Genomic DNA, 13,602 nt, shown 5'->3' with positions numbered 1-13,602 from the left:
GTAATAGTTTTTGCCATACACTGACATGAATCAGCCATGGGTTTACATGTGTTCCCCTTCCTGGACCCCCCACCCACCTCCCTCCCCATCCCATCCCTCTGGGTCATCCCATTGCCCCGGCCCTGAGCCCTTGTCTCATGCATCGAACATGGAATGGTGTTCTGTTTCACATATGATAATATACATGTTTCAATGCTCTTCTCCCAGAACGTCCCACCCTCACCTTCTCCCTCAGAGTCCATAAAATTGTTCTATGCATCTGTGTCTCTTATTCTGTCTCGCATATAGGGTTATCGTTACCATCTTTCAAATTCCATATATATGCATTAGTATACTGTATTGGTGTTTTTCTTTCTGGCTTACTTCACTCTGTATAATGGGCTCCAGTTTCATCCATCTCAGTAGAACCGATTCAAATGTATTTTTTTTAATGGCTGAGTAATATTCCATTGTGTATATGTACCACAGCTTCCTTATCCATTCGTCTGCTGATGGACATCTAGGTTGCTTCCATGTCCTGGCTATTGTAAACAGTGCTGCGATGAACATTGGGGTACACGCATCTCTTTCAATTCTGGTTTCCTCGGTATATATGCCCAGCAGTGGGATTGCTGGGTCATATGGCAGTTCTATTCCCAGTTTTTTAAGGAATCTCCACACTGTTCTCCATAGTGGCTGTACTAGTTTGAATTCCCACCAACAGTGTAAGAGGGTTCCCTTTTCTCCACACCCTCTCCAGCATTTATTGCTTGTAGACTTTTGGATAGCAGCCATTCTGACTGGTGTGAAATGATACCTCATTGTGGTTTTGATTTGCACTTCTCTAATAATGAGTGATGTTGAGCATCTTTTCATGTGTTTGTTAGCCATCTGTATGTCTTCTTTGGAGAAATGTCTGTTTAGTTCTTTGGCCCTTTTTTTGATTGGGTCGTTTATTTTTCTGGAATTCAGCTGCAGAAGTTGCTTGTATATTTTTGAGATTAATTGTTTGTCTGTTGCTTCGTTTGCTATTATTTTCTCCCATTCTGAAGGCTGTCTTTTCACCTTGCTTATAGTTTCCTTTGTTGTGCAAAAGCTTTTAATTTTAATTAGGTCCCATTTGTTTATTTTTGCTTTTATTTCCAATATTCTGGGAGGTGGGTCATGGAGGATCCTGCTGTGATTTATGTCAGAGAGTGTTTTGCCTATGTTTTCCTCTAGGAGTTTTATAGTTTCTGGTATTACGTTTAGATCTTTAATCCATTTTGAGTTTATTTTTGTGTACGGTGTTAGGAAGTGTTCTAGTTTCATTCTTTTACAAGTGGTTGACCAGTTTTCCCAGCACTACTTGTTAAAGAGATTGTCTTTTCTCCATTGTATATTCTTGCCTCCTTTGTCGAAGATAAGGTGTCCATATGTGCGTGGGTTTATCTCTGGGCTTTCTATTTTGTTCCATTGATCTATATTTCTATCTTTGTGCCAGTACCATACTGTCTTGATGACTGTGGCTTTGTAGTAGAGCCTGAAGTCAGGCAGGTTGATTCCTCCAGTTCCATTCTTCTTCCTCAAGATTGCTTTGGCTATTCGAGGTTTCTTATATTTCCATACAAATTGTGAGATGATTTGTTCTAGTTCTGTGAAAAATACCATTGGTAGCTTGATAGGGATTGCATTGAATCTATAGATTGCTTTGGGTAGTATACTCATTTTCACTACATTAATTCTTCCAATCCATGAACACGGTATATTTCTCCATCTGTTTGTGTCCTCTTTGATTTCTTTCATCAGTGTTTTATAGTTTTCTATATATAAGTCTTTTGTTTCTTTAGGTAGATATATTCCTAAGTATTTTATTCTTTTTGTTGCAATGGTGAATGGTATTGTTTCCTTAATTTCTCTTTCTGTTTTCTCATTATTGGAGTATAGGAATGCAAGGGATTTCTGTGTGTTAATTTTATATCCTGCAACTTTACTATATTCATTGATTAACTCGAGTAATTTTCTAGTAGAGTCTTTAGGGTTTTCTAGGTTTGTCATCTGCAAACAGTGAGAGTTTTACTTCTTCTTTTCCTATCTGTATTCCTTTTATTTCTTTTTCAGCTCTGATTGCTGTGACCAAAACTTCCAAAACTATGTTGAATAGTAGTGGTGAAAGTGGGCATCCTTGCCTTGTTCCTGACTTTAGGGGAAATGCTTTCAATTTTTCACCATTGAGGATAATGTTTGCTGTGGGTTTGTCATATATAGCTTTTATTATGTTGAGGTATGTTCCTTCTATTCCTGCTTTCTGGAGGGTTTTTATCATAAATGGATGCTGAATTTTGTCAAAGGCTTTTTCTGCATCTATTGAGATAACCATATGGTTTTTTTCTTTCAATTTGTTAATGTGGTGTATTACATTGATTGATTTGTGGATGTTAAAAAAACCTTGCATTCCTGGGATAAAGCCCACTTGGTCATGATGTATGATCTTTTTAATATGATGATGGATTCTGTTTGCTAGAATTTTATTAAGGATCTTTGCATCTATGTTCATCAGTGATATTGGCCTGTAGTTTTCCTTTTTTGTGACATCTTTGTCAGGTTTTGGAATTAGGGTGATGGTGGCCTCATAGAATGAGTTTGGAAGTTTACCATCTTCTGCAATTTTCTGGAAGAGTTTGAGTAGGATAGGTGTTAGCTCTTCTCTAAATTTTTGGTAGAATTCCGCTGTGAAGCCATCTGGTCCTGGGCTTTTGTTTGCTGGAAGATTTCTGATTACAGTTTCGATTTCCGTGCTTGTGATGGGTCTGTTAAGATCTTCTATTTCTTCCTGGTTCAGTTTTGGAAAGTTATACTTTTCTAAGAATTTGTCCATTTCTTCCAAGTTGTCCATTTTATTGGCATATAGCTGTTGGTAGTAGTCTCTTATGATCCCTTGTATTTCTGTGGAGTCTGTTGTGATCTCTCTATTTTCATTTCTAATTTTGTTGATCTGATTCTTCTCCCTTTGTTTCTTGATGAGTCTGGCTAATGGCTTGTCAATTTTGTTTATCTTCTCGAAAAACCAGCTTTTAGTTTTGTTGATTTTTGCTTTGGTCTCTTTTGTTTCTTTTGCATTTATTTCTGCCCTAATTTTTAAGATTTCTTTCCTTCTACTGACCCTGGGGTTCTTCATTTCTTCCTTCTCTAGTTGCTTTAGGTGTAGAGTTAGTTGATTTATTTGATTTTTTTCTTGTTTTTTGAGGTACGCCTGTATTGCTATGAACCTTCCCCTTAGTATTGCTTTTACAGTGTCCCATAGGTTTTGGGTTGTTGTGTTTTCATTTTCATTCGTTTCTATGCATAATTTGATTTCTTTTTTGATTTCTTCTGTGATTTGTTGGTTATTCAGAAGCGTGTTGTTTAGCCTCCATATGTTGGAATTTTTAATAGTTTTTTTCCTGTACTTGAGGTCTAATCTTACTGCATTGTGGTCAGAGAAGATGGCTGGGATGATTTCAATTTTTTTGAATTTACCAAGGCTAGATTTATGGCCCAGGATGTGATCTATCCTGGAGAAAGTTCCATCTGCACTTGAGAAAAAGGTAAAATTGATTGTTTTGGGGTGGAAAGTCCTGTAAATATCAATTAAATCTAATTTGTCTATTGTATCATTTAAAGTTTGTGTTTCCTTGTTAATTTTCTGTTTAGTTGATCTATCCATATGCGTGAGTGGAGTATTAAAGTCTCCCACTATTATTGTGTTATTGTTAATTTCCCCTTTTATACTTGTTAGTATTTGCCTTATATATTGTGGTGCTCCTATGTTGGGTGCATATATATTTATGATTGTTACGTCTTCTTCTTGGATTGATCCTTTGATCTTTATGTAGTGTCCTTCTTTGTCCCTTTTCACATCCTTTATTTTAAAGTCTATTTTATCTGAAATGAGTATTGCGACTCCTGCTTTCTTTTGGTCTCCGTTTGCATGAAATATGTTTTTCCATCCCTTCACTTTCAGCCTGTGTGTGTCCCTAGTTTTGAGGTGGGTCTCTTGTAGACAGCATATATAGGGGTCTTGTTTTTGTATCCATTCAGCAAGCCTTTGTCTTTTGGTTGGGGCATTCAACCCATTTACATTTAAGGTAATTATTGATAAGTATGATCCCGTTGCCATTTACTTTGTTGTTTTGAGTTCGTGTTGAAACATCCTTTCTGTGTTTCCTGTTTAGAGAAGATCCTTTAGCATTTGTTGGAGAGCTGGTTTGGTGGTGCTGAATTCCCTCAGCTCTTGCTTGTCTGTAAAGCTTTTGAATTCTCCTTCATATCTGAATGAGATCCTTGCTGGGTACAGTAATCTGGGTTGTAGATTATTCTCTTTCATTACTTTAAGTATGTCCTGCCATTCCCTTCTAGCCTGAAGGGTTTCTATTGAAAGATCAGCTGTTATCCTTATGGGAATCCCCTTGTGTGTTATTTGTTGTTTTTCCCTTGCTGCTTTTAATATTTGTTCTTTGTGTTTGATCTTTGTTAATTTGATTAATATGTGTCTTGGGGTGTTTCGCCTTGGGTTTATCCTGTTTGGAACTCTTTGGGTTTCTTGGACTTCTGTGACTATTTCTTTCCTCATTTTAGGGAAATTTTCAACTATTATCTCCTCGAGTATTTTTTCATGGCCTTTCCTTTTATCTTCTTCTTCTGGGACTCCTATGATTCGAATGTTGGGGCGTTTCATATTGTCCCAGAGGTCCCTGAGGTTTTCCTCATTTCTTTTGATTCTTTTTTCTTTTTTCCTCTCTGCTTCGTTTATTTCCATCATTCTATCTTCTACCTCACTTATCCTCTCTTCTGCCTCCGTTATTCTACTGTTGGTTCCCTCCAGAGTGTCTTTTATCTCCTTTATTTCATTATTCATTCTATATTGACTCCTTTTTATTTCTTCTAAGTCCTTGATAAACATTTCTTGCATCTTCTCAATCTTTGTCTCCAGGCTACTTATCTGTAACTCCATTTTGCTTTCAAGATTTTGGATCATTTTTATTATCATTATTCTAAATTCTTTTTCAGATAGATTCCCTATCTCCTCCTCTTTTGTTTGGTTTTGTGGGCATTTCTCATTTTCCTTTACTTGCTGAGTATTTCTCTGCCTTTTCATCTTGTTTAGATTGCTGTGTTAGGCGTGGCCCTTCTGTATTCTGGTAGTATGAAGTTCCTCTTTATTGTGGAGGTTCCTCACTGTGGTTGGGGTTGGACAGGTGGCTTGTCAAGGCTTCCTGGTTGGGGGAGCTTGTGTCGGTGTTCTGGTGGGTGGAGCTGGATTTCTGCTCTCTAGAGTGCAATGGAGTGACCAGTATTAATTTTGGAGATGTCTATGGATTTGGTGTGCCTCTGGGCAGCCTGTATATTGATGCTCAGGTCTATGTTCCTGCGTTGCTGGAGAATTTGCGTGGTATGTCTTGCTCTGGAACTTATTGGCTCTTGGGTGGAGCTTGGTTTCAGTGTATATATGGAGGCTATTGGATGGTCTCTTATTAATTAATGTTTCCCCTGGCTTTCAGTCTTATTCTTGCAGTAGCCTCAAGACTTCTCCTTCCATACAGCCTCAATAATAAAACTTTTAGGTTAATGGTGAAAAGATTCTCCACAGTGAGGGATACCCAGAAAGGTTCACTGAGTTACATGGAGAGATGAGGTGGGGGGGGGGTTGAGGTGACCAGGAGGGGAAGAGGGGAATTCAAATGTAGAGAGCAATCTAGCCAGTAAGCACTTCCCTCTGTGCTTTCCACAGTTTGGAACCCTCAGAGTGGTTCACAGAGACACTTAGAGAGGGGGGAGGAAGGTAATAGAGGTGAGCATGAGTAGAAAGGGAGGAATCAAGAGGGGAGAGAGAGATCTGGGCAGTATCCTGTTCCTGAAGTGTTCTCTGGTACCCAGATCACCCTCAGAGATTCACAGAATTGGGTTGAGAAGAGAAGGAGGAGGGTGGGAGATAGAGGTTCCCTGGGGGAGAAGAAAGAGCATCAATAGGGGGAGAGAGTGATCAGGCCAGTGATCACACTCCTGAGTAAAAATGGGTCCTAAAGATTGGGTTCTTAAATGTACAAAATTGATATCAAATATGTAAAACAAAGATTAAAAATCTAGAGTAGAGGTTAGACTCTTATAAAACTTACAATATAAAAAAAAAGAAAAAAGGAAACAGAGTAAAAAGAAAAAAAAACAGTAAAACAGTAAAAAAAAAAGTAAAACAGGAAAAAACATTAAAAAAAGAAAACACAAAAGGTATTTTTTTTTTGCAAGCTAATAGTGGGTTATGAAAATGAAAGTTAAAGGTGTAATAGAGGACTTGAAGAAAAAGGAAAGAAGAGAAAAAATTTTTTTTTAATTTAAAAAAAAATTAAAAAAAAAAAAATAATATTAGTAAAAATATATATATCCCGGACTTTCTCTGGAGCTGTTGTGAGCAGTGTGGGATCTGCTCAGTTTCAGATAGATCCTTATTCCTGCTTATACTTTTCAAGATCTATAGGTCCTTTTCAATGCAGTCGGTATTAACTACAGGGATTTTAATCTGTTGGCCTGTCCCTTCCTAAGCGCTTCCCTCTGTTTATTTGGCTTCTGTTTGGAGATCTCTTCAGTATCTAATTTCCGCCCTGCAACAAAGCGGTGGAGGTGATCTCTTTAGGTTCGCTTGTTCAATCGTGCTGTGGGGAGGAAGGAACACTGCAAATCTGGCGTGTGTGTGGTGAGCTCGCAGTGTCTCGGCCGCACTGGGTTCGCCCCCGCTCACGGCGTGTGTGCTTTCCCCGTCTACCCTGCTCAGGCTTCAGGTTACTCCGCCGGGGAGTGGGCCGGGGAGTGGGCCCTGAGATGCATGCACTTCCCAGGTCTAAGCCGCTCAGGTTCAGGCTCTCGGTTACTCCACAAAGGCGCAGACTCGGTTTCGCCCACGGCTTGTGCCGTTCCAGGTCGGAGCTGCTCAGGCGGCCAGGAGTTTGGCGAGCGCGCTCCCCCCTGTTGGGGCGGTGCGGCTTATCACCTCCCTGGTCCCCTCCTCGGTTTACGGGCGCGCCCGGCTCCGGTGTGCTTTGTGTCGGTTCTGGGGAGCTGGTCTCTGGCTGCAACCCTCCTGGCGGCTGTCGACCCTCCGGGATCTCAGGCAGTCTTTGCTTAGAAACTGGGAGCCTGTTTGCAGTTTGGTAGGGGGTGCCCTCTCTGGGGCCGAGTTTGCCCCTTTCCGGCTCTGGCGGGCCCCGCCTGCCCGCTGTGTCCGGCGGGGGATGGGGCGGTCCGCAGCCGGCTAGCTCTCCTCTGGTATCGCTCAGTCCTTTGTTCTGTGAGCGGGCCGGCAGTGCCTTAGAGTTGGGCTTTTCACGGGATAGTTCTCTCTCTCTGGCTGTCCCACAGTTTAGGTTACTATCTCACGTTAGCTCCCTCAGATTGCCCTCGGGGCACTCGGGCCAGTCCTTACCCTAGGCAGTGCCGCCCGCTCCTCTCCGTTCAGCCCCCACTTGCTGGTGGCGGATGATGCGAGCGTCTGGGGGTCTTTGCTGGGAGTTGCTTTAGGCACGTAATCTGTGGATTTTATTTATTTTTTCCTCCCAGTTACATTGCCCTCCGAGATAAGAAATCTTCCCCCACACCCGCCGGTGAGAGGGTTTCCTGGTGCTTGGAAATTCCTCCTCTTTTACGACTCCCTCCCCGGGACGCGTCTCCGTCCCTAACTCTTTTGTCTTTTTATCTTTCATAATTTCTCCTACCTCTTTTGAAGATAATGGGCTGTCATTGTGGAAGCCTGACGTCCTCTGCCAGCCTTCAGAAGTAGTTTTGTGAAGTTTGGTCGCGTTCAGATGTTCTTTCGATAAATTTGTGGAGGAGAGAGTGGTCTCCCCGTCCTATTCCTCCGCCATCTTGCCACAGTCCTCTCTATTTCCAGTTTTTTAAGGAATCTCCACACTGTTCTCCATAATGACTGTATTAGTCTGCATTCCCACCAACAGTGAGAGGGTTTCCTTTTCTCCCCACCTCTCCAGCATTTATTGTTTGAAGACTATTTGATAGCAGCCATTCTGACCAGCATGAGATGGTACCCCATTGTGGTTTTGATTTGCATTTCTCTGATAATAAGTGATGTTGAGCATCTTTTCATGTGTTTGTTAGCCATTTGTATGTCTTCTTTGGAGAAATGTCTTTTTAGTTCTTTGGCCTATTTTTTGATGGGGTCATTTATTTTTCTGGTATTGAGCTGCATGAGCTGCTTGTATATTTTTGAGATTAATTCTTTGTCAGTTGCTTATTTGCTATTATTATTTTTCCCATTCTGAAGACTGTCTTTTCACCTTGCTTATAGTTTCCTTCATCGTGCAAAAGCTTTTAAGTTTAATTAGGTCCCATTTGTTTATTTTTGCTTTTATTTCCATTACTCTAGGAGGTGGGTCATAAAGGATCCTGCTGTGATTTATGTCAGAGAGTGTTTTGCCTATGTTTTCCTCTAACAGTTTTATAGTTTCTGGCCTTACATTTAGATCTTTAATCCATTTTAGTTTATTTTTGTGTATGGTTTTAGAAAGTGTTCTAGTTTCATTCTTTTACAAGTGGTTGACCAGTTTTCCCAGCACTACTTGTTAAAGAGATTGTCTTTTCTCCATTGTATATTCTTGCCTCTTTTGTCAAAGATAAGGTGTCCATAGGTGCGTGGATTTATCTCTGGGCTTTCTATTTTGTTCCATTGATCTATATTTCTGTGTTTGTGCCAGTACCATACTATCTGATGACTGTAGCTTTGTAGTAGAGCCTGAAGTCAGGCAGGTTGATTCCTCCAGTTCCATTCTTCTTTCTCAAGATTGCTTTGGCTATTAGAGGCTTTTTGTATTTCCATACAAATTGTGAGATTATTTGTTCTAGTTCTGTGAAAAATACTATTGGTAGCTTGATAGGGATTGCTTTGAATCTATAGATTGCTTTGGGTAGTATACTCATTTTCACTATACTGCTTCTTCTGATTCATGAACATGATAAATTTCTCCATCTATTTGTGTCATCTTTGATTTCTTTCATTAGTGTTTTATAGTTTTCTATATACAGGTCTTTTGTTTCTTTAGGTAGATTTATTCCTAAGTATTTTATTCTTTTCATTGCAATGGTGAATGGAATTGTTTCCTTAATTTCTCTTTCTGTTTTCTCATCATTAGTGTATAGGAATACAAGGGATTTCTGTGTGTTAATTTTATATCCTTCAACTTTACTAAATTCTTTGATTAGCTCTAGTAATTTTCTGGTGGAGTCTTTCGGGTTTTCTATGTAGAGGATCATGCCATCTGCAAACAGTGAGAGTTTTACTTCTTCTTTTCCAATCTGAATTCCTTTGCTTTCTTTTTCTTCTCTGATTGCTGTGGCTAAAACTTCCAAAACCATGTTGAATAGTAGTGGTGAAAGCAGGCACCCTTGTCTTGTTCCTGACTTCAGGGGAAATGCTTTCAATTTTTCACCATTGAGAATAATGTTTGCTGTGGGTTTATCATATATGGCTTTTATTATATTGAGGTATGTTCCTTCTATGCCTGCTTTCTGGAGGGTTTTTATCATAAATGGATGTTGAATTTTGTCAAAGGCTTTCTCTGCATCTATTGAGATAATCATATGTTTTTTACCTTTCAATTTGTTAATGTGGTGTATCATATTGATTGATTTGTGAATATTGAAGAATCTTTGCATCCCTGGGATAAAGACCTCTTGGTCATGGTGTATGATCTTTTTAATAAGTTGTTGGATTCTGTTTGCTAGAATTTTGTTAAGGTTTTTTGCATCTATGTTCATCAGTGATATTGGCCTGTATCTTTTTTGTGGCCTCCTGTCTGGTTTTGGTATTAGGGCAGAAAAATATTCAGCAGGTAAAGGAACATGATAAATACCCACCAAACCAAACAAAAGAGGAGGAGATAGGGAGTCTACCTGAAAAAGAATTCAGAATAATGATAGTAAAGATGATCCAAAATCTTGAATACAAAATGGAGTTACAGATAAATACACTAGAGACAAGGATTGAGAAGATGCAAGAAATGTTTAACAAAGACCTAGAAGAAATTTTTAAAAAGTCAATCAATAATGAAGAATGCAATAACTGAGATCAAAAGCACTCTGGAGGGAACCAACAGTAGAATAACTGAGGCAGAAGATAGGATAAGTGAGGTGGAAGTAAATGAAGCAGAATGGAAAAAAGGAAAAAGAATTAAAAGAAATGAGGACAACCTCAGAGACCTCTGGGACAATGTTAAATGCCCTACATTTGAATCATAGGAGTCCCAGAAGAAGAAGACAAAAAGAAAGGGCATGAGAAAATACTTGAGGAGATAATAGTTGAATACTCCCTTAAAATTGGGAAAGAAATAGTCATCCAAGTCCAAGAAACCCAGAGAGTCCAAAACAGGATAAACCCAAGACAAAACACCCCAAGCCACATATTAATCAAATTATCAAAGATCAAACACAAAGAACAAATATTAAAAGCAGCAAGAGAAAAACAACAATTAACCCACAAGGGGATCCCCATAAGGATAACAGCTGATCTCTCAATAGAAACTCTTCAGGCCAGAAGGGAATGGCAAGACATACTTCAAGTAATGAAAGAGAAAAACCTACAACCCAGATTACTATACCCAGCAAGGATCTCATTCAAATATGAAGGAGAAATCAAAAGCTTTACAGACAAGCAAAAGCTGAGAGAATGCAGCATGACCAAACCTGCCCTTCAACAAATACTAAAGGATCTTCTCTAGTTAGGAAACATAGGAAAGGTTTATAAACTCAAACCCAAAACAACAAAGTGGCAATGGGATCATACTTATCAATAATTACCTTAAATGTAAATTGATTCAATGCCCCAACCAAAAGACAAAGACTGGCTGAATAGATACAGGTCTTGTTTCTGTATCAGCATTCATTATGCTGTCTACAAGAGACCCACCTCAAACCAAGGGACACATACAGACTGAAAGTGAAAGGCTGGAAAAAAGATATTTCATGCAAATGGAGACCAAAAGAAAGCAGAAGTAGCAATATTCATATCAGATAAAATAGACTTTAAAACAAAGGCTGTGAAAAGAGACAAAGAAGGACACTACTTAATGATCAAAGGATCAATCCAAGAAGAAGATAAAACAATTAAAAATATATATGCACCCAACATAGGAGCAGCATAATATATAAGGCAAATGCTAACAAGTATGGAAGGGGAAATTAACAGTAACACAATAATAGTGGGATACTTTAATACCCCACTCACACCTGTGGATAAGTCAACCAAACAGAAAATTAGAAAGGAAAGACAAACTTTAAATGATACAATGGACCAGTTAGACCTAATTGATATCTATAGAATATTTCACCCCAAAACTATGAATTTTACCTTTTTCTCAGTGCACAAGGGACCTTCTCCAGGATAGACCACATCCTGGGCCATAAATCTAGCCTTGGTAAATTCAAGAAAATTGAAATCATCTTAAGCATCTTTTTGGATCACAATGCAGTAAGATTAGATGTCAACTACAGGAAAAAAAACCTATTAAAAATACAAACATATGAAGGCTAAACAACACACTTCTGAATAACCAACAAATCACAGAAGAAATCAAAAAAGAAATCAAAATATGCATGGAAACAAATGAAAATGAAAACACAACAACCCAAAACCTATGGGATTCAGTAAAAGCAGTGCTAAGGGGAAGGTTCATAGCAATACAAGCTTACCTCAAGAAACAAGAGAAAAATCAAGTAAATAACTTAACTTTACACCTAAAGCAACTAGAAAAAGAATAAATGAAGAACCCCAGGGTTAGTAGAAGAAAAGAAATCATAAAAATTAGAGAAGAAATAAATAAAAAAGAAACAAAGGAGACTATAGCAAAAATCAACAAAACTAAAAGCTGGTTCTTTGAGGAGATAAATAAAACAGACAAGCCATTAGCCAAACTCATCAAGAAAAAAAGGGAGAAGAATCAAATCAAAAAAATTAGAAATGAAAATGGAGAGATCACAACAGACAACACAGAAATACAAAAATCATAAGAGACTACTATCAGCAACTATATGCCAATAAAATGGAAAACTTGGAAGAAATGGATGAATTCTTAGGAAAATATAACCTTCCAAAACTGAATTCGGAAGAAATAGAAAATCTTAACAGACCCATCACTAGCATGGAAATCGAAACTGTAATAAAAAATCTTCCAACGAACAAAGCCCAGGACCAGATGGCTTCACAGGTGAATTCTACCAAAAATTTAGAAAAGATCTAACATCTATCCTACTCAAACTCTTTCAGAAAAATGCAAAGGAAGGCAAACTGCCAAACTCATTCTATGAGGTCACCGTTATTAATACCAAAGCCAGACACAGATCCCTTTTCTAAATCCAGCTTGAACATCTGGAAGTTCACGGTTCACGTACTGTTGAAGCCTGGCTTGGAGAATTTTGAGTATTACTTTACTAGCATGTGAGATGAGTGCAATTGTGCCATGGTTTGAGCATTCTTTGGCATTGCCTTTCTTTGGGATTGGAATGAAAACTGACCTTTTCCAGTCCTATAGCCACGGTTGAGTTTTCCAAATTTGCTGGCATATTGAGTACAGCACTTTCACAGCTTCATCTTTTAGGATTTGACATGGCTCAACTGGAATTCCATCACCTCCACTAGCTTTGTTCATAGTGATGCTTCCTAAGGCCCACTTGACTTCGCATTCGAGGATGTCGGGCTCTAGGTGAGTCATCACACCATCGTGGTTATCTGGGTCATGAACATCTTTTTGGTATAGTTCTTCTGTGTATTCTTGCCACCTCTTTTAATATCTTGTGCTTCTGTTAGGTCCATACCATTTCTGTCCTTTATTGTCCCCATCTTTGCATGAAAAGTTCCCTTGGTATCTCTAATTTTCTTGAAGAGATCTCTAGTCTTTCCCATTCTATTGTTTTCCTCTATTTCTTTGCACTGATCACTGAGGAAGGCTTTCTTATCTCTCCTAGCTATTCTTTGGAACTCTGCATTCAAATGGGAATGTCTTTCCTTTTCTCCTTTGCGTTTCACTTCCCTTCTTTTCACAGCTATTTGTAAGGCCTCCTCAGACAACCATTTTGACTCTTTGCACTTCTTTTTCTTCGAGGTGGTCTCAATCCCTGTCTCTTGTACAATGTCATGAACTTCTATCCATAGTTCTTCAGGCACTCTGTCTGTCAGATCTAATCCCTTGAATCTATTTGTCACTTCCACTGTATAATTGTGATGGATTTGATTTAGGTCATACCTGAACAATCTAGTGGTTTTCCCTACTTTCTTCTATTTAAGTCTTAATTTGGCAATAAGCAGTTCATGATCTGAGTCACAGTCAGCTCCTGGTCTTGTTTTTGCTGACTGTATAGAGCTTCTCCATCTTTGGCTACAAAGAAAGATGCAGCCAAAGATGGAGAAAGAATGAAGTTACGGCTGCTGCTGCTGCTAAGTCGCTTCAGTCGTGTCCGACTCTGTGCGACCCCATAGACGGCAGCCCACAAGGCTCCGCCTTCCCTGGGATTCTCCAGGCAAGAATACTGGAGTGGGTTGCCATTTCCTTCTCCAGTGCATGAAAGGGAAAAGTGAAAGTGAAGTCGCTCAGTCGTGTCCGACTCTTAGCG

The 13,602-nt window shown here is 39.1% G+C and overlaps 1 protein-coding gene across 1 annotated transcript in view; it reads left to right on the top strand.

Annotated features, from left to right (window-relative positions):
• PDCD1LG2 (programmed cell death 1 ligand 2) overlaps positions 1 to 13,602 on the top strand; it is a 155,491-nt gene that overhangs the window by 103,348 nt on the left and 38,541 nt on the right. The window lies entirely within an intron of this gene.

The sequence above is a fragment of the Giraffa tippelskirchi genome, chromosome 1 (genome assembly GCF_054371585.1).
Source record: "Giraffa tippelskirchi isolate mGirTip1 chromosome 1, T2T-mGirTip1v1.2.pri, whole genome shotgun sequence".
NCBI lineage: Eukaryota > Metazoa > Chordata > Mammalia > Artiodactyla > Giraffidae > Giraffa > Giraffa tippelskirchi.
This window is presented reverse-complemented; position numbering and strand designations above follow the sequence as displayed.